Below are 17484 nucleotides of genomic sequence, written 5' to 3' on the forward strand. Positions count from 1 at the left end.
CATATTAAAAATTACAAAGAATGTCCCCACATAAAAGCAGTGCGGTCCATGTGAAGCAAATGGGGAACAGATAAATATGTATACTACATTATCGTGTTCACTGGCGTTTTTACAAAAACGTATGCATTCTTATTTTATTAATTAACCGCGTGAAGAATATAAAAATAAATGTTAAATAAGTAAATGATTTTTATGCAGTTAATAAAATTAAACTACATTACATATCTCATGGTCAACTAGTTATAAGTAAACAAATTTTATTTAATTATTGCAGTATGAAAATTTGAACGTTTTATTAAAAACGTCATCACAATTTACTGTTACGTTGTGATTGAATTTAAAAAGTACATTCCACAAAGACGTTTACTTTGTGAGATTTACTTTAGTAAGGCAGGAAAACGTCAGTTTTATACAAACACAAATAGATTGTCTAGAATAAACATAGACGGAGTCTCTTGCCGGCGCTGAGTAGCTAAGATGGCATCGGATATATCAATAAACTTTGTCTATGTGTTTTTATACCTCCCTAGTACCTGGGTTCGTATAGAGTACCACTTACAGTTTTCATTTTGTTTATCTTGTGTTTATCAAAGAAATATATTATTAATCATGATTTTCTACTCATGTCTCGCGAGTGTTTCAAAGTGTTCAAAGTGTCCTTTTCAAAAAGTGGAATTTTTGCTATTCTATATACCTTTATTGTTATTCAAATGTGAGTAATAAAAAACCATGCAACTATGAATGGTGATCGTGTAAATACTAATTATTACAAGCATTACTCCTCACCCTGTGCATTATTTTTACCATCAATAAACAAGCTTAGGTTAGGTTAGTTTATTAGTTTAGTAGTTTGTTAGTTTTGTCGTCAGCGAACAAGCCTCGGTGGCGCAGTAGGCAGCGCGTAAGTCTCATAATCTTAAGGTCGTGAGTTCGATCCTCACCCGGGGCAATGTTTTTGTCGTCAGCGAACAAGCCTCGGTGGCGCAGTAGGCAGCGCGTAAGTCTCATAATCTTAAGGTCGCGAGTTCGATCCTCACCCGGAGCAATGTTTTTGTCGTCAGCGAACAGGCCTCGGTGGCGCAGTAGGCAGCGCGTAAGTCTCATAATCTTAAGGTCGTGAGTTCGATCCTCACCCGGGGCAATGTTTTTGTCGTCAGCGAACAAGCCTCGGTGGCGCAGTAGGCAGCGCGTAAGTCTCATAATCTTAAGGTCGCGAGTTCGATCCTCACCCGGGGCAATGTTTTTGTCGTCAGCGAACAGGCCTCGGTGGCGCAGTAGGCAGCGCGTAAGTCTCATAATCTTAAGGTCGTGAGTTCGATCCTCACCCGGGGCAATGTTTTTGTCGTCAGCGAACAAGCCTCGGTGGCGCAGTAGGCAGCGCGTAAGTCTCATAATCTTAAGGTCGCGAGTTCGATCCTCACCCGGGGCAATGTTTTTGTCGTCAGCGAACAAGCCTCGGTGGCGCAGTAGGCAGCGCGTAAGTCTCATAATCTTAAGGTCGTGAGTTCGATCCTCACCCGGGGCAATGTTTTTGTCGTCAGCGAACAAGCCTCGGTGGCGCAGTAGGCAGCGCGTAAGTCTCATAATCTTAAGGTCGTGAGTTCGATCCTCACCCGGGGCAATGTTTTTGTCGTCAGCGAACAAGCCTCGGTGGCGCAGTAGGCAGCGCGTAAGTCTCATAATCTTAAGGTCGTGAGTTCGATCCTCACCCGGGGCAATGTTTTTGACGTCAGCGAACAAGCCTCGGTGGCGCAGTAGGCAACGCGTAAGTCTCATAATCTTAAGGTCGTGAGTTCGGTCCTCACCCGGGGCAATGTTTTTGTCGACAGCGAACAAGCCTCGGTGGCGCAGTAGGCAGCGCGTAAGTCTCATAATCTTAAGGTCGTGAGTTCGATCCTCACCCGGGGCAATGTTTTTGTCGCCAGCGAACAAGCCTCGGTGGCACAGTACGACTATATTCTATCGAAAAAAAAATAATGGTTTCGTAAATTCAAACACCTCATGATCAAATTCGAATTACCTCCAATTAAAATTAATTATTGTTTCCATTTTGTTTTTTTTTTTCGTATTTCAAAAGAAAAAAAAATTATGAGAAATGAGCTTTATATTCACCATCCCTTTAAATATGTAACCGATCATCCTGTATTTTTTTATGATCAAAGTAATGTTTTATTGATTATAACGTATATTAGGGTAACACCGGAAGAAATTCTTGAACGTGACAAATTTATATCCCAATTACCACCCATTACAATATTATCTACCCGCACTCTGTTAGTGTCAAAGATTGATTTATAACCCTGAGTAATGGCATTTAACCGACACGCCGGCGTGATTATATTGATGGCAACCCATTATAATAATATGATAAGAACAATCTGAAACAACCCTTAACTACAGCTGCGGTTTCGCTCGCTGATATACCAAATTTTATTCCTTATTTACTGCTCCCATACAAGGTGATTTATTTTAGATGTGATACCGCTCCGCAGCCCTCGAAACCCCAAAGAAAACCCAAAATAAAATCAATGCCCCTCGGCAGGCAAAGAGGACCCCCCGAGAGGGCCGAGGAGCTCAAAGCCTTTTCGGTTCTCTATTTTGCCAAGGTTGTCCTCGACGTGGTTTGCATTCTAGCCGTTAAGTTTAACGGCTAGAATGCAATTAAAACGGAGTTTAAATAATTCCGCATCCCCGTTCCAACGTCAGGATATGCACCTCACATCAAGCCCCGGCGGTTTCGATGCACATATCATGCACCACTTTCATACACATGACTCGGCGGCCGCATCCGCCTAACCCGCGTTCGAGCGAGGTCGGTCCGGAGAGGCCCGTGTATCTCTCAACCGCCGAGTAGTCCTCGCTTCGTCTTTCATACACTACACCTCATTTACTATACAGCGACACGGGTATAGTTTTCCGCGTGTGTACGTACACACGCGGAAAACTATATTATTCGTTTTAACTGGGGTACGATCCCCAGTGAAATTTTTTTAGTCCGTGGACCTCTGTTTCCACGGGCCCAATTTCGATGAAGCTGCACAAAGCCTAGATCGGCTAGCAGAACAACTTCAAATACATACTTTTAAATATATAACACACAAAAGGTGTAATATATTTAAAAGGGTAAATGTATACTCATTAGCTGTTATCTAATGAATGGTAAATCCTTTACAAAAATCAGTGTTCCCAGAAATAATAAATAAAGTAATAATAATGTAATTCGATAAATAGATTTCAAAATTTGTATAACTATATATTAAAATAAATTATCGTTTACCATCTGTCCCTGTAAACATATTTTATTTCAGAAATTATTAGTCTAACGTATTAGTATAGAATTTCAATGTGACAACTTTATACAGTTTATTTAAAAGAGGTATACAAACTTTAACCTTTTTAAATCAACAATATACATGCTACATTGTTAGTATTACACGACTTTAGTTTTTAGGGACCATACTGTAGACGATTGTAGGCTGCTCTTCAAGATCCAGAAGGACAGAAACATAATTTTCGTGATATAGAATTATAAATTCTAGGCGCACGTATTACTCGCATACCAAGTGGTTATAAAGCGCACAAAACGTCGGTAAATCAGTACTAATTCTATGCGGCTCACTGGTTAGCGCCATCTAGTAGGTTTTTAAAGAAAATATGATAAAACAGTTCTATGTACATACCAAGATATAACAGCTGACCTAGATTTTATAATCTAGTTCTACAAGGAAACACAGTTCAATAATAATTTGTTTAAAAATAGATATGTAATGATAGTAATAATTGAGCACTGATATCACAACGGTAAGGACTGAAACTTGCGATCATAGGTGGCGGGTTCGATTACATACACAATCTTATATAATTCACTCTTTGTATATTAATTATATGAGACTTTCGCCGCTTACAAATTTTCCAGGTGATGGATGGCTGGGTCCTCTGCGTACTGTAATATCACACATTGACCGCTAACTCGCCTGCCTAGCGTGTCGACTATGATAAAACCAGCCGAGGCGTCTTTGGGCTGAAACTACAAATAGTAAATAATCACTGTAAGTAACCATTTCAGGAATCAAGGAAAAAGGTGCGAAAAATTTTGTAAAACAAAAGAAAATATATGCGGTATATAGACGTAATAATAAAAGTCGTGTTAGGAATGCTAATCGTTGGTCGATATAAAAAACTGTAAAGTCGAATTGGCCATCTGCAATTGAGTTCTTTATTCGCTAATTTAATAAAGTATCTCAAAGTAAAATTCAACGGAGACATTCCATTAAAGTTAAATGGATTGTTTCTTACAACAGGCGTAATGGCTTCTTTTCGTGAATTGGTAACATTTAACGGAATTTCTTTTTGAGTTTAGCACTTTGAATAAATTACATTTAAATATATTAAACTTGAAACGATTTCACTTTGCTATAACTTTAACATTCAAAACTTAACAAATGTCATTGCACCTTAGAAAACAATCGATACGGGTTTAAAATAAAATGATATCTAAATTACAAGACATCTCCCGTTACATTTAGATAATTATACAGGATGATTGCTTATATTTCCCTTTAAAACTGTTACATCAATCACCATGTGTATCGTGGATTAGTGAGTTCCATACAAATTTGTATTGAATTATCTTTCGAAGAAGGACATCGTATAAAAAACAAATTTTTAAACGACAAAAATAATGAATCAGAGCTGTGTTTAGTCTACAATGTTTTATTTGGGGTAAATCATATTTAATATATAATAAAATATTAACAACTCCGTATATTTTAGAAATGTCAGTTTAATAGCAATTTAGTTCTCATTCGATATTGTATTCCTTACACATAGTAAACGTAAAAACACGTATAAAAAATAATACATCGAAGACCGCCTCTAGTACCTTTATAGGAATTGTTTCTTTTTTATTATAGTTATTATCTATGGTGTAGATAAATGTGTATGTAAATAAGATAAATAACTTCTCAGCACATCATTGATGCCGTGCAGGTCAAACGCATTGTAGAAAAAGAGGCTTTGACGGGCTTGACTACCCATGAAGGTTTATGTAGACTTTTCCATAATCCATTTTCATGTAATTTCACCGACCAGATTCCGTTCTCTTACTTACAAAATTTCAAATTATTCTATCAAGACTGCTTTAGAAACCTGTTCTATAAATGAGGTGAAGTTCGGTCTTGGCATTTTTAAATCCACAGATTGATGATAGATGGCGTTGTTATATCTCTCCCTTCTACATACACCACATACACTCGTTATTTTTCTATACTATGAATTTATTCCTAGTTATTTCATTTAGACTAAGTCCTAGTATGGAAATAGTTGTATTAGCAGTATAAGTTTTAATTTTTATTTAAGCTAAGTAATAGGTCCAGTTTTGATGACGTCACTGCTTTACCCCTAGGAATTAAATGTTGATTCTCATAGGAGTGGTTTTTTTTCAATTGTATTCTTAATATTTTAACGCCCTGATAATAAATTTTGACTTTGATCTCATACCGAGAAATTTGATAAAAGAAAAATATTAATTTAAATGTAATACAAAAGATCATTAATAAGATAAAGAAAAATGTAAAAATCGAGTAAAATTAGTAGATTAAATTTCGCGTTCATTGCTTAGGAGAAAATTAGAAATGCGGCGTAATTCAAAGAGCCTCTGATACTATTTTTATCGCGTTCTTTTATAGTTCAACCTACGCAGAGACCCACACAACCTTTTAATCTAAAATCTTTGCCAAATCTAAGGGCCAGTGCTTTATTCAAGCTTTTATTCAATAATTTACAATGATCTTTTTAATTTCTTCCAAAATTATTTATTGGAAACGTAAAAATCTAATAATGTTGTGAACCTTAGTACAAAGACTTCCTCTTACCTTAAAACTAGATTTCTTTTTTACGTGACTTACTTTATTTACGTGACTTTAACGTGTATAAGACTAAGATCATCAGAGAACTTGAATTACTTGAAAGAAATTAACTACGCCTGTTTATTCTTCTATATTTATGACAGATTGTGGAAAGAATGTAGAAATAAATTATCAGAAGTAATAAGGCGCGTTAAATCAATTCCAGCTTTTAAAAATATGGTGAAAGATCGCTTCCTTGGCCTCTATAATAGGATATATATATTTGTTATCTATTAATATCTTTATCATGTTTAATATATATATATTTGTAAATATCTTAGTATGTATGTTTATGTATGTATACAAGTTATACTCTAAAATGTGTAGTATATTCATATATATTTATGTACACCCTAAACTGCCCTCTCCTTTACGTCTCTCATCTCAAACCAAGTTGCCTGCTAGAGATTCCTTCGAGCGATAAGACCGCCACTATTTTATTTGTTTAATTTTTTAGTTATTATCTAAATTATTTTGTTATATTTCCTCCCATTGCTGATTAATAAAAGATGCGGTCACACAAACGACTCGGTGTTTAACACTCATCGGTGTAACATTACTCCTGAAGATGCCCCGTGGAGGAGTGAAACACGTGTTGAGTGATTTAACGGTGGTGGTTGTGTAATTCGCATTGTTTGTCGCATGCGCATTTATCAGCGGGCTGGCGGTGCACTTTATTGCACGACTACTGCTACATAGCGGAAGTAGCTATATATTAGTCCTTTTCTTACTTAGGATGGACTTCCGCAAAGTAACGCCTGAATCTATTAGATATTTCGTCTATACTTTTCGGTTAACATGCATTTATAATCAAAACAGTTGGTAGACTCTTCGTGACTTCAAAAATGTTTCGTATTGTTTGCTACTAATAAATACTTTACATAAAATAATTGATACGCGATCAAATTAAAATTCGAACGAGGAATTGAATTCGGACGCCGCCATCAATGCTATCGTTGTATTTGCATTTGGGCTCATTTTTGAAATTGAAGTAATTTTGTATATATTGCGACTCTGCCTTGGAAGAGTTGGCCAACTGTCCCGCTGATAAAAATAGTGTAAACAAAATAATAAGTATATAAATAAATTATGAAAAAAATAAAAAAAAAATTGTAAAAACTGAGAAACGAGGTGATGGATGAAAGGCATCGGAAAAGAGGGAAAATGGAATGAAAGGGCAAGACAGGTGAAATGTAGAATGTAAGGAGAGAATGAAAGATCTTAAGATGCATAGAAGAAGAGCGCAAAAATAAAAACATTAGTGAAAAAATTATTAAAAAGAAATAGAACTCTCTAACGCATAAATAAGTTAGGGGTACGGAAGGCCTCTAATAGCGGGGGTCATTTAAAAAAAAACTCAAAAGGATATCATCAATTACTGGTAAACAATTCTTCTAATAATCTTCTACGTTTAAAATTTTCATAAGAACTCATTTTGTATTCACACGTGTGTCATCAATTTGCCGTTTCTCGGCTGATATCAGTGACGGCGTAAGATTTACGAGAGAATAAGGCTTTGTTACGACAGCAATTTTTTTTCGTGTAAGTGCGGAGAATTTCTCCCGGTAGACGCTTCGGTTGGGCGAAAAAACCCCGTGTTTATGGCGTGGAGATTTGCGGTGCTGTAACGCTGATATGTGAAGATTGATGACGGCGACGGATTGTTTAAAATAATAATGCAATAATAACTTTATTATTCTCTGTATATATTTTTATTATTACAGCCTTCTTATTATATATGACAAGATTCTTTAAAAGTCTTGAAAGTCATTTACTGTACATGCCACCCGTCTGCACAATGATTTGCAATATAGATTAAATCTTTGTCAAAAAGAAGTACATCTTTTAATGGAATCAGGCGTTACCTTGCGAAAATCCATCTTAAGTAAGAAAAGGATCAATATTTAGCCACTTCCGCACATGCAGTAGTAGTCGTGCAACAAAGTGCACCGCCCGCCAGTCCGCTGATAAATGCTTATACGGCAAACAATGCGAATTACACAACTACCACCGTTAAATCACTCAACACGTGTTTCACCCCACCACGGGGCATCTTCAGGAGTTATGTTACACCGATTAGTGCCACTCTGTGTTTGGCTCTAATAAAAGATTTGTGATGTTTAATTATTTGTCACTGTTTTGATTTCTTTTTTACCCTTTTACAATATTTATTCTATACATTCATTTATGTATTTAAGTAAAGTAGCAATATGATTGATCTGTTATGTGTCACATACTTTTATATACGCATATATATTACGTATTTTAATTAAATATATTAATAATTATTAGTTTAGTTACTTCAGTAAAACTTTGTACAGTTGTCTTTTATTTTTACATTTTTTTTCTTATAATATTATGAAATAAACAGATCTGATAATAAAAAAGTAACGAGCATAGTCGGCCGTGCGAATAGCCGTCGGGTCCATAGGTTTCTAGAGTGAAAACTACGTAGCGACAAAAATAGCATAAAAAGACGCTCGACGCAGGCCTCTCCCGACAAGATCGATTTGAAGAGGCATTCAGTCGGTTATTAGAAATCTGTACTGCGTCCGACTGTCGACGACATATGGCTCTGAAATTAAGTTAATATCTAAAACTGTTTCATCACATTTTCTTTAAAAACCTACTAGATGGCGCTAGCCAGTCATGCTCATCGACTTAGTACTGCTTTACCGACGTTACGTCCTCTTTGAAACGACACTATATGCGTAATCCAAAAAATAAATAATATAATGTCACAAAAAATTATGAAATCTTCATGGGCCTTGAAGTGCAATTTACCATCGTGTGCAATGTGCAATAAATGTTATCATTATGGTTGTAAATATACACACATTTTTGCTAAAATATGTCTAAAAGTCCATTAAAAAAATTGAGTGCGCACTTGGCTGCAATATTTTTTCTAACGACCGAACATTGATATTTACAACACTAAAATATATTGAATTTCTTTTTATTAAATCTTTGTTTCATTATAATTTTCAAATTCTTATCCACAAAACTATTTAGCTTGCTACATGTGTTTATACATTCTAGTGTTATAATTATAAGCATTACAAAACCGGGGTTTACATTTCCAATTACTGCAGCTTGGCGGCTTCCGCCGTTTTCCGCCGTTCGCCGTTTTGTTCTGCTTTAACAAATTTTATTTCTATTTAAGTGAAACGTGAGATATCCAAACGGTTTATAGTAAAATTAAAATATAAGTAGAAACTGTAATATCCATATAAAACGATAATCTTAAAGCGCTTTCATATAAAGTGTTTTAATATCCTTTGTATAACAACTGTTTCCCCTATATAACGCGCGGAAATTCTATGACAAGCTTCTGTACTGTTGCGAAATTGATAGAAAATAGACTTAAAAAATATCCATTTGTTTACTCAAATATAAGACGGACGTTGGGGCCAAAAAATTCTCAAATGGCGGATACCAACCTCTCCATTAGATGGACCGACAATGCGGACAGCGTAATACCGGTCTTTGTACCTGGCAGTGGACGTCTCTTAGCTCCAGTGGACATGATGATGAAATCTAATCGGTACATACCTTTGATTGCTGCCTTATTTATGGGTTGTTAAATTAAACGAATAGGTGCCTATTGACTGAAGTCTGTGATTTTTTGAAGCACTCACACTATAGAGTATTGAACTGGAACCGTCTTAATAAAAGAAGATTTTTTTCCCCGACCATAAGAATATTACATATAAACAAACAGAAATTTTATTTCAACTATTCTTGGTATATACTGGCCTGAGAACTGGTCTCCAACGTAGATCTCTGGAAACGCTGTGGTGAGATGCCGATCGACCAGCAGATCAAACACCGCAAGTGAAAATGGATAGGCCACACGCTTCGAAGGCACCCTGATCACATACCGAGGCAAGCTTTAGAATGGAATGAAGGAAAGCGAAGACGTGGCCGCCCAAAGCAAACCTAGCGGCGGACGATCAGAAGTGAAGGCAGTTGGAATAACGTGGAGCGAAGTAAAGTGCCAGGCTCAAGACCGCTCGGGATGGAAACGTACCGTAGACGCCTTCTGCCACATCTTGGTGACAAAGGAATAAATGATGAAACAAATTTTTATATCACTTACTTTATACCAAACTCAAAATAAATTAGTACTCGAACAAATTAAATAAATGAAGATCTGATTAATTCAGTATAACTGGTTCATCGAAGACTTTAATTTAAACCGAAATACGACCTTCGAAGTTAGTAATTGAGTTTTTCTAGACAGATAGAAGTATTGAGTTTAGAGCTCCTACAATTTCTTTGAAGTAAATCATTAAAAACTTTTTTCAAAAAGCATTAGTAATTCAGTAGTGTTCGCACATAGACAATATACCCAGTGTCGTGTAGACCCAGCCTAGAATGGGCCTCATCATTTCCTCCCTTGAGTTTCGTAAGATACGACAGAGTATTTACAAGTGCAAGAACAGACCGTGAGTTAGAGTAAGGATGAAGGGTGAAAAGTAGCACCATCGCCTCCCTATTTGGAGACAAAGAGTGTCAACAAATCTTCGGTATCACCGAAAAATTATAAAGGAGGTAATAAGTAAAATGCAACATAAGTCAGATAAGAATTAAGATATGTTAAGAAATTCTTAATTAAAATTATAAAAAAAATAAGAATAAAATTACAAAATTTAAGAGTCAAAAATTGTGTAGAGTCAAAATGTGATAATAAAAAACAATAAAAATCAAGTAAGAAAAGGACTAATATTTAGCCACTTCCGCACATGCTGTAGTAGTCGTGCAACAAAGTGCACCGCCCGCCAGCCCGCTGATAAATGTGTATGCGGCAAACAATGCGAATCACACGACTGCCACCGCCAAATCACTCAACACGTGTTTCACCCCTTCACGGGGCATCTTCAGGAGTTATGTTACACCGATTAGTGCCAAACACAGAGTGATACTCTGGCTAAATATTGGTCCTTTTCTTACTTAGGATGGACTTTCGCAAGGTAACGTCTGATTCCATTAAAAATAATAAAAATCAAAATTGAAAGGTATGGTGTATGGAGGTGAGGTGTGAATGGAATATAAATAGAGGGTAAGAGAACAAAATAGATAGATAAGAGAAAAAAATGTTGTAATGGAACAACAGCGACTGCCCGCGCCCTTAACAATGTAATGGGTGCATCTAATAGGAGGCATACCAAAGCCCCGTCTACCGGTTCGTGGTCACCACTCGAGAACCTTTGGGTCCCAACGGTTATAGGTTCTAGAAGCGATGTATCCACTCACTGTCACTTCATACGAACAATTCTTTAAACAACACATTCTACCTCTACAATCCATTATGTATTTATACATTTAATTTTACAACGCCATCAGTAATAATTTAAATCATAAATAATCAATTAAACAAATATTAATAACATAATTAAATGATATAAACAAGGAACTAAATAATTTAAGTAATAAAAAGGTAAACAAAAACAGTCAATAACGATCATTCTTCATATTTTAAGATCATACATATAACTTTGTAAATGTACAAATCTAAATATATTGCAAAATATGTCAATATATGCAAAACTTAGGACGCATAACGTTACCTCACACTAATCTATAAAATAACATGCTTCAATAAAAGCCCGCATCTTAATATAGTGTTCAGTGATTTTATAAAAACGTATCATTATAGGTATTCGTAAGACATCGTCTCGATCCAACATTGCTATGCGGCAGACTGAAAATGAAAACAAAGACAGCACAGGCCGGGAAACTGGAGCATTACGCATTTGGGGCGCATTTTGTAGCACAATGTATGTTGTCATCCGCTGCGTAAATAGGTTGGCTGTTGTGTTTTCGAAATGGAAATGTAATTCGTTAAGCAAACGTGTAAATTTACTCTATTAAGACAACATAACGGGACATAGAGGCATCTTTATCAAGAACAAAACTACGAAAGAATTTTCCGTTTATTAAAAGCACACTTTCCTCCTCAACATGCAATCCATTCTACATTCATTTTTATTTTATTTAACATTCTTTATTTTACACGCTAGGATACATTTAAATAGTTTCATATTATTAAACAAAAGGGTAAAATGGACGGTCTTATCACTTATATTTTGTATTTGTAATGATCCTGGGGAGGTTAACAGATTCGGTAGGCAATGTTAGAGACAACTCCTAACAAGCTGGAGCACAATTACTAAAACGCTTGGATGATAGATAGACAGTTTATTTTAAAAGTCATCCGCCTACAACATCACACACACGCCGTAAGAAATTATTTGCCATGCGAATTAAATAATTTTTACATAACCCTTAGACCACTGATTTGTAAATATGAAACATTGATTCAAAATTGATATAACATAGTCTTTAATTCCGTATTCCATCGCCGCACTAAAGATTTAATACAAATTCACAAACAACAACACATATGTCATTTGGCGCCGTTGGCCATTATTAAATTTCATAATATTTTTCGGCATAAGACGCGGTTTTGACAACCGCCTACAAACCATACGCCGCGCGTCCTTAGTTTTTTGCGCATACGTAGACCGATGTATTGACAGATAAGCGAAAACATTTTGACAACTGTGATAATTTAATGGAATAAGGCGTTACCTTGCGGAAGTCCATCCTAAGTAAGAAAAGGACCAATATTTAGCCACTTCCGCACATGCAGTGGTAGTCGTGCAACAAAATGCACTGCCCGCCAGCCCGCTGATAAATGCGGATGTGGCAAACAATGCGAATTACACAACCGCCACCGTTAATTTACTCACCACGTGTTTCACCCCTTCACGGGGCATCCTCAGGAGTTATGTTACACCGATTAGTGCCAAACACAGAGGAACTGTGATTATTTCGCTACGATCCTTTCAGAGTACCCTACATTTAAAAAATAATTAAAATATGGCGGCTTCAATGATGAACACTCGCAAACATCTTCTTTTCAGCCGATGGACGTGTACTGCTGTATAGGTTTTCCCCAAAGATCGCCTCGATTACCGGCCCTGCTCTGCCCGTATCCAGGGACTTAATATAAATAATCGTCACATTAAAAAGTACTATAGATAATCAATTGGCTAAGCTAATGATGCAACATTTTATATGTCAAAATAGCGACTGAATGTAAAGCTATGAAAGATTTTTTATTTCAAAATCGTATACAGCGCAAAAGTGTAATTATCAATTTGTACAGGTTTTAGGGCTCTTTGTAGAGAAAACAGACTGTCAAGTGCAGCTTAGGAAAAAATCTGCCGACAAAGTAGACAAATAACTTAGGGTCGGAGGACGCTGAATTGTTACCGTTTCTAACATCTCCTATTGAAAATCTTTGGAGGAAGCTCATGTCTACCAGTAGACAGCCATAGAAAGGGCTACGGGATTTCTCTCCGAGATTAATACAGTGATGAGGAGATACGAAGATGAATGAAAGTAACGGTATAGCCAAGATAATTGTCACGTTGAAATTACAGTAGGCAGACCCTATGCTACGCAGAAGATATGGCTGCTGCTACCTTAAGTTAGGTGAATAGAAGACAGCTAGCAAAACTTAAGAAATCTACTCACAAAGTGGACAGATGACTTTATAAAGATCGTCGTTAGATGCTGAATGCAAGGCACCTCCAACCCTGTCTTTTATAAATTTATAAAGGAGGCACATGTTCAGATGTAGACATAAATGATAGTAATGAGGGTTCAAAAAGTCTATGAATGCCTAGGTTTCACAACAGAAGGTAAACTGTCACCTTATTCGTAATCCGTGTAGAATTTATTTGAAAAGAAAGAACATTATATTCATTACTGAAGCTTAGGCGGTCCATCTATCACATCTGTCAGCTACGCAAGTCATTACAAAGTATTTATATAGAAAGCCTATTGTCATCCAAGGTTCTCAGTTTGTTATAATCATATTATTTATTCTACCACCGTTTTACTAAACTTTTTATTAGGTATATATTGCAGAAGAATAGAAAAAAAATAAGTAAAACTTGTTTAATAGTTATCACATTATTTACTTTAGATAAATGAATGAAACGAAAAAAATATCTTAACCTAACAGTTGCAAAAATAACCTTAAAGACGTCATTGTTTAAAGTAATAAAAGTTGAAGTTATCTTAAACTTGTGTTCGTATTCACAAAGCAAAGCTGTAACTAAGTTTCCAAATCTGTAATAAATCTCCAATTCATTTGTAATAAACGGAATCAGATTTTTTAATAAAATGCCACAAAATATTATTAGACTAACAACACCAAAATTCAGAAAGCACATTAAAAATATTTAAACGGTAAGAATCATTGGCAGTGATGTAGCGTGCTTATATTGATTTCATTAGGCTATATCTAATAAAGTGTATATTTATAAATCTTTATCAAACTTTATTAAAACGTGTTGTTCCGAAGCGTGTTCGCTGACGACAAAAACATTGCCCCGGGTGAGGATCGAACTCACGACCTTAAGATTATGAGACTTACGCGCTGCCTACTGCGCCACCGAGGCTTGTTCGCTGAAGACAAAAACATTGCCCCGGGTGAGGATCGAACTCACGACCTTAAGATTATGAGACTTACGCGCTGCCTACTGCGCCACCGAGGCTTGTTCGCTGACGACAAAAACATTGCCCCGGGTGAGGATCGAACTCACGACCTTAAGATTATGAGACTTACGCGCTGCCTACTGCGCCACCGAGGCTTGTTCGCTGACGACAAAAACATTGCCCCGGGTGAGGATCGAACTCACGACCTTAAGATTATGAGACTTACGCGCTGTCTACTGCGCCACCGAGGCTTGTTCGCTGACGACAAAAACATTGCCCCGGGTGAGGATCGAACTTACGACCTTAAGATTATGAGACTTACGCGCTGCCTACTGCGCCACCGAGGCTTGTTCGCTGACGACAAAAACATTGCCCCGGGTGAGGATCGAACTCACGACCTTAAGATTATGAGACTTACGCGCTGTCTACTGCGCCACCGAGGCGTGTTCGCTGACGACAAAAACATTGCCCCGGGTGAGGATCGAACTCACGACCTTAAGATTATGAGACTTACGCGCTATCTACTGCGCCACCGAGGCTTGTTCGCTGACGACAAAAACATTGCCCCGGGTGAGGATCGAACTCACGACCTTAAGATTATGAGACTTACGCGCTGTCTACTGCGCCACCGAGGCTTGTTCGCTGACGACAAAAACATTGCCCCGGGTGAGGATCGAACTCACGACCTTAAGATTATGAGACTTACGCGCTGCCTACTGCGCCACCGAGGCTTGTTCGCTGACGACAAAAACATTGCCCCGGGTGAGGATCGAACTCACGACCTTAAGATTATGAGACTTACGCGCTGCCTACTGCGCCACCGAGGCTTGTTCGCTGAAGACAAAAACATTGCCCCGGGTGAGGATCGAACTCACGACCTTAAGATTATGAGACTTACGCGCTGCCTACTGCGCCACCGAGGCTTGTTCGCTGACGACAAAAACATTGCCCCGGGTGAGGATCGAACTCACGACCTTAAGATTATGAGACTTACGCGCTGCCTACTGCGCCACCGAGGCTTGTTCGCTGACGACAAAAACATTGCCCCGGGTGAGGATCGAACTCACGACCTTAAGATTATGAGACTTACGCGCTGCCTACTGCGCCACCGAGGCTTGTTCGCTGACGACAAAAACATTGCCCCGGGTGAGGATCGAACTCACGACCTTAAGATTATGAGACTTACGCGCTGCCTACTGCGCCACCGAGGCTTGTTCGCTGACGACAAAAACATTGCCCCGGGTGAGGATCGAACTCACGACCTTAAGATTATGAGACTTACGCGCTGCCTACTGCGCCACCGAGGCTTGTTCGCTGACGACAAAAACATTGCCCCGGGTGAGGATCGAACTCACGACCTTAAGATTATGAGACTTACGCGCTGCCTACTGCGCCACCGAGGCTTGTTCGCTGAAGACAAAAACATTGCCCCGGGTGAGGATCGAACTCACGACGTTAAGATTATGAGACTTACGCGCTGTCTACTGCGCCACCGAGGCTTGTTCGCTGACGACAAAAACATTGCCCCGGGTGAGGATCGAACTCACGACCTTAAGATTATGAGACTTACGCGCTGCCTACTGCGCCACCGAGGCTTGTTCGCTGACGACAAAAACATTGCCCCGGGTGAGGATCGAACTCACGACCTTAAGATTATGAGACTTACGCGCTGCCTACTGCGCCACCGAGGCTTGTTCGCTGACGACAAAAACATTGCCCCGGGTGAGGATCGAATTCACGACCTTAAGATTATGAGACTTACGCGCTGCCTACTGCGCCACCGAGGTTTGTTCGCTGACGACAAAAACATTGCCCCGGGTGAGGATCGAACTCACGACCTTAAGATTATGAGACTTACGCGCTGCCTACTGCGCCACCGAGGCTTGTTCGCTGACGACAAAAACATTGCCCCGGGTGAGGATCGAACTCACGACCTTAAGATTATGAGACTTACGCGCTGCCTACTGCGCCACCGAGGCTTGTTCGCTGACGACAAAAACATTGCCCCGGGTGAGGATCGAATTCACGACCTTAAGATTATGAGACTTACGCGCTGCCTACTGCGCCACCGAGGCTTGTTCGCTGACGACAAAAACATTGCCCCGGGTGAGGATCGAACTCACGACCTTAAGATTATGAGACTTACGCGCTGCCTACTGCGCCACCGAGGCTTGTTCGCTGACGACAAAAACATTGCCCCGGGTGAGGATCGAATTCACGACCTTAAGATTATGAGACTTACGCGCTGCCTACTGCGCCACCGAGGCTTGTTCGCTGACGACAAAAACATTGCCCCGGGTGAGGATCGAACTCACGACCTTAAGATTATGAGACTTACGCGCTGCCTACTGCGCCACCGAGGCTTGTTCGCTGACGACAAAAACATTGCCCCGGGTGAGGATCGAATTCACGACCTTAAGATTATGAGACTTACGCGCTGCCTACTGCGCCACCGAGGCTTGTTCGCTGACGACAAAAACATTGCCCCGGGTGAGGATCGAACTCACGACCTTAAGATTATGAGACTTACGCGCTGCCTACTGCGCCACCGAGGCTTGTTCGCTGACGACAAAAACATTGCCCCGGGTGAGGATCGAACTCACGACCTTAAGATTATGAGACTTACGCGCTGCCTACTGCGCCACCGAGGCTTGTTCGCTGACGACAAAAACATTGCCCCGGGTGAGGATCGAACTCACGACCTTAAGATTATGAGACTCACGCGCTGCCTACTGCGCCACCGAGGCTTGTTCACTTCACTTTATTTTGTAAACAGACAATAGCAAAATTTCTTTATAAAACAGACTCCTTCTTGCAACTTGAAAATTTAATGCATACTGCATATACTTCCATAATGAATTATTAATTATGAGCACTTTAACTGCGGCTGTATTAAGTTAAGTAATATAATTGCATAAGCAATAACATTATGCAACCGTACGATGCTACTGGAGTGGCGCAAATCGCGTAGTGTTTGCGTTTATAAGCGGGTTTCATTTAATAGCAAATTCTATTTTCACGTGTACACTTAATACGTGACAGTTTTTTTACAAACAATCGTTCT

General features: G+C 38.7%; 26 non-coding genes across 26 annotated transcripts; 7 read left to right on the top strand and 19 right to left on the bottom strand.

Annotated features, from left to right (window-relative positions):
* The first annotated feature begins 876 nt into the window (after nt 1-876).
* On the top strand, nt 877-949 carry TRNAM-CAU (transfer RNA methionine (anticodon CAU)). Its single transcript has one exon. It is a non-coding gene; the product is annotated as a tRNA-Met (tRNA).
* A 119-nt stretch (nt 950-1068) lies between these two features.
* Nucleotides 1069-1141, top strand: TRNAM-CAU (transfer RNA methionine (anticodon CAU)). Its single transcript has one exon. It is a non-coding gene; the product is annotated as a tRNA-Met (tRNA).
* Nucleotides 1142-1260: 119 nt separating this feature from the next.
* On the top strand, nt 1261-1333 carry TRNAM-CAU (transfer RNA methionine (anticodon CAU)). Its single transcript has one exon. It is a non-coding gene; the product is annotated as a tRNA-Met (tRNA).
* Nucleotides 1334-1452: 119 nt separating this feature from the next.
* On the top strand, nt 1453-1525 carry TRNAM-CAU (transfer RNA methionine (anticodon CAU)). Its single transcript has one exon. It is a non-coding gene; the product is annotated as a tRNA-Met (tRNA).
* Nucleotides 1526-1548: 23 nt separating this feature from the next.
* On the top strand, nt 1549-1621 carry TRNAM-CAU (transfer RNA methionine (anticodon CAU)). Its single transcript has one exon. It is a non-coding gene; the product is annotated as a tRNA-Met (tRNA).
* A 23-nt stretch (nt 1622-1644) lies between these two features.
* TRNAM-CAU (transfer RNA methionine (anticodon CAU)) lies at nt 1645-1717 on the top strand. The gene has a single exon. It is a non-coding gene; the product is annotated as a tRNA-Met (tRNA).
* A 119-nt stretch (nt 1718-1836) lies between these two features.
* TRNAM-CAU (transfer RNA methionine (anticodon CAU)) lies at nt 1837-1909 on the top strand. Its single transcript has one exon. It is a non-coding gene; the product is annotated as a tRNA-Met (tRNA).
* Nucleotides 1910-14310: 12401 nt separating this feature from the next.
* On the bottom strand, nt 14311-14383 carry TRNAM-CAU (transfer RNA methionine (anticodon CAU)). Its single transcript has one exon. It is a non-coding gene; the product is annotated as a tRNA-Met (tRNA).
* Nucleotides 14384-14406: 23 nt separating this feature from the next.
* Nucleotides 14407-14479, bottom strand: TRNAM-CAU (transfer RNA methionine (anticodon CAU)). The gene has a single exon. It is a non-coding gene; the product is annotated as a tRNA-Met (tRNA).
* A 23-nt stretch (nt 14480-14502) lies between these two features.
* TRNAM-CAU (transfer RNA methionine (anticodon CAU)) lies at nt 14503-14575 on the bottom strand. The gene has a single exon. It is a non-coding gene; the product is annotated as a tRNA-Met (tRNA).
* A 503-nt stretch (nt 14576-15078) lies between these two features.
* On the bottom strand, nt 15079-15151 carry TRNAM-CAU (transfer RNA methionine (anticodon CAU)). The gene has a single exon. It is a non-coding gene; the product is annotated as a tRNA-Met (tRNA).
* Nucleotides 15152-15174: 23 nt separating this feature from the next.
* TRNAM-CAU (transfer RNA methionine (anticodon CAU)) lies at nt 15175-15247 on the bottom strand. The gene has a single exon. It is a non-coding gene; the product is annotated as a tRNA-Met (tRNA).
* Nucleotides 15248-15270: 23 nt separating this feature from the next.
* Nucleotides 15271-15343, bottom strand: TRNAM-CAU (transfer RNA methionine (anticodon CAU)). The gene has a single exon. It is a non-coding gene; the product is annotated as a tRNA-Met (tRNA).
* A 23-nt stretch (nt 15344-15366) lies between these two features.
* Nucleotides 15367-15439, bottom strand: TRNAM-CAU (transfer RNA methionine (anticodon CAU)). Its single transcript has one exon. It is a non-coding gene; the product is annotated as a tRNA-Met (tRNA).
* A 23-nt stretch (nt 15440-15462) lies between these two features.
* On the bottom strand, nt 15463-15535 carry TRNAM-CAU (transfer RNA methionine (anticodon CAU)). Its single transcript has one exon. It is a non-coding gene; the product is annotated as a tRNA-Met (tRNA).
* A 23-nt stretch (nt 15536-15558) lies between these two features.
* On the bottom strand, nt 15559-15631 carry TRNAM-CAU (transfer RNA methionine (anticodon CAU)). The gene has a single exon. It is a non-coding gene; the product is annotated as a tRNA-Met (tRNA).
* Nucleotides 15632-15654: 23 nt separating this feature from the next.
* Nucleotides 15655-15727, bottom strand: TRNAM-CAU (transfer RNA methionine (anticodon CAU)). Its single transcript has one exon. It is a non-coding gene; the product is annotated as a tRNA-Met (tRNA).
* Nucleotides 15728-15750: 23 nt separating this feature from the next.
* On the bottom strand, nt 15751-15823 carry TRNAM-CAU (transfer RNA methionine (anticodon CAU)). The gene has a single exon. It is a non-coding gene; the product is annotated as a tRNA-Met (tRNA).
* Nucleotides 15824-15942: 119 nt separating this feature from the next.
* TRNAM-CAU (transfer RNA methionine (anticodon CAU)) lies at nt 15943-16015 on the bottom strand. Its single transcript has one exon. It is a non-coding gene; the product is annotated as a tRNA-Met (tRNA).
* A 23-nt stretch (nt 16016-16038) lies between these two features.
* Nucleotides 16039-16111, bottom strand: TRNAM-CAU (transfer RNA methionine (anticodon CAU)). The gene has a single exon. It is a non-coding gene; the product is annotated as a tRNA-Met (tRNA).
* Nucleotides 16112-16230: 119 nt separating this feature from the next.
* On the bottom strand, nt 16231-16303 carry TRNAM-CAU (transfer RNA methionine (anticodon CAU)). Its single transcript has one exon. It is a non-coding gene; the product is annotated as a tRNA-Met (tRNA).
* Nucleotides 16304-16326: 23 nt separating this feature from the next.
* On the bottom strand, nt 16327-16399 carry TRNAM-CAU (transfer RNA methionine (anticodon CAU)). The gene has a single exon. It is a non-coding gene; the product is annotated as a tRNA-Met (tRNA).
* A 119-nt stretch (nt 16400-16518) lies between these two features.
* On the bottom strand, nt 16519-16591 carry TRNAM-CAU (transfer RNA methionine (anticodon CAU)). The gene has a single exon. It is a non-coding gene; the product is annotated as a tRNA-Met (tRNA).
* Nucleotides 16592-16710: 119 nt separating this feature from the next.
* On the bottom strand, nt 16711-16783 carry TRNAM-CAU (transfer RNA methionine (anticodon CAU)). Its single transcript has one exon. It is a non-coding gene; the product is annotated as a tRNA-Met (tRNA).
* A 119-nt stretch (nt 16784-16902) lies between these two features.
* On the bottom strand, nt 16903-16975 carry TRNAM-CAU (transfer RNA methionine (anticodon CAU)). The gene has a single exon. It is a non-coding gene; the product is annotated as a tRNA-Met (tRNA).
* Nucleotides 16976-16998: 23 nt separating this feature from the next.
* On the bottom strand, nt 16999-17071 carry TRNAM-CAU (transfer RNA methionine (anticodon CAU)). Its single transcript has one exon. It is a non-coding gene; the product is annotated as a tRNA-Met (tRNA).
* Nucleotides 17072-17484: the final 413 nt, after the last annotated feature.

Source organism: Battus philenor, unplaced genomic scaffold, assembly GCF_028537555.1.
Source record: "Battus philenor isolate CCGP_79_NKW_IND1 unplaced genomic scaffold, ilBatPhil1.0.hap1 SCAF_21, whole genome shotgun sequence".
In the NCBI taxonomy this organism is placed as follows: domain Eukaryota; kingdom Metazoa; phylum Arthropoda; class Insecta; order Lepidoptera; family Papilionidae; genus Battus; species Battus philenor.